The 1671-nt window shown below is 31.6% G+C and overlaps 1 non-coding gene across 1 annotated transcript; it reads left to right on the forward strand.

Annotated features, from left to right (window-relative positions):
* The first annotated feature begins 1103 nt into the window (after window positions 1-1103).
* On the forward strand, window positions 1104-1197 carry LOC145044740 (small nucleolar RNA snoR117). Its single transcript, XR_013681683.1, has one exon. It is a non-coding gene; the product is annotated as a small nucleolar RNA snoR117 (small nucleolar RNA).
* Window positions 1198-1671: the final 474 nt, after the last annotated feature.

A 1671-nucleotide genomic window follows, 5' to 3' on the forward strand; every position in this document is an offset into this window, starting at 1 on the left:
CCCCTCTTCCATCTTCATCACTAATAAGAGTAGTATCATCGATGTTAGGGTTCCTGGTTATTGATCTTGTATGAAAATGCTCCCTAAGAAGAGGAGGTGGAGGGAGTGAAATGATTTGGTCGAGGAAGACGAATGGGGGAAGGGGGTGTATGTTGTCCCACGTTTTTTATTAAATACATTTTTCACAAATAAATAAGAAATAATTAATTATTAAATTAAAAGGAATTAAGAAGGGCAATATAGTCACTTTTAGGTCTGGCAGGGACCAAACGCATAACAAATATACATCTTAGAGACCGTCTGAGTTAAATAAAAAGATTAAGGACTAGACGCGCATACTACCCCAAACCATAGGTATCATTCATGTAATGTAACCATTTTTTTAATTATCCCTACATGGTTTAGAACTCTACACTCTTACATCATTTGTAATGACTTGTAAAAGGGTTGATTAGAAAAAATCATTATATTTTTTTAAATTTTTTTAGTTTAATCATCATATTTTCATTTGTGTTTAAAAAAACTATCCATTTTTAAATAAAAGTTTATCATGATCGCTATGACTTGTATTTGCACTAAAAGCCCACAAAATTTTGTTATGGCTAAAAAACTACTTATAAATTCGTGGTAAAAACAAACTTTTGGTAAAAACGTAGTTGTTTTTTCATAATTAACCAAACTAGTTATAAGTAACAATGGTTGTTGTTTTTTCATAACTAACCAAACTAATGGTTGCATTCAAACTTTTTACCGAAACTTGGTGGTTTTAAAAAATTTATTAAAAATTGATAGTTAAACCCAACATTTAAAAAAAAAATAATATATTTTTTTAGTAATTATCTATTGTAAAATTCTAAAATTGAAAGGGTTTAAAATCAACATCCTGAAAACGTGAAGCCCTGGTTTGGTAATTTTGGTGGGATAGTGATAATTAGGGTTTCATTCTCTCTATAAAGTGCAAAATCCCCTTCTCTCATATCAAACACAATAGAGCCGACGCCATCCTTCAACCTACCACTCGTCGATGCATCTTTTTTTTTTTTCTTCTATTTCCTTTTTCTCTATCTTTATTTCGTATGTGAACATCAAAGTCACTGATAAACTGCCGATGATGTATGATGTATTGTCCGTACCATCTGAAAGGGTTCTCTTTGAGATCCTCCTTTGATTAGTACTCGCATCCACTTTCTGAGGCTTTCTTTTTCTCTCAATTTTTCATTGGTTTTTTGTTTGAAAAGTAGATTTAAGTTGTTTATAGTATTGCTGTATACTGATCAGGCAACAATTTAGAGTCTCTCATTCGCTTGATGATAGTGGATTGAGTGCTGTACGTTGCCGAAATGAAAGGGTACTGATATTCTGGCATTCTAAGATCTAATGCTCTTATCAATGCATTCTGATGTCCCTACAATCTTTCAAAGAATTACAACTGTTTTTCAGCTCTTAATTTGTTTATCTTTTGGGGTAATGAACTGGACTCAAAAGGTTAGAACATTGCCAACGTTTTGATTAATTTTTTTGCTATTTATCTATTCGTATAATCGACTGCTTTTGTTATTATTATTATTTTCTACCTGGTTTTTCCGATATACAGGGAACCCTAAATTTCCAATGGCAATTTTGGTATTTAAAAAATAAAGGTAGAACGTTGAAATTGGATGGATTTTTCGA

This window comes from Lactuca saligna, chromosome 4, assembly GCF_052625555.1.
Source record: "Lactuca saligna cultivar CGN05327 chromosome 4, ASM5262555v1, whole genome shotgun sequence".
In the NCBI taxonomy this organism is placed as follows: domain Eukaryota; kingdom Viridiplantae; phylum Streptophyta; class Magnoliopsida; order Asterales; family Asteraceae; genus Lactuca; species Lactuca saligna.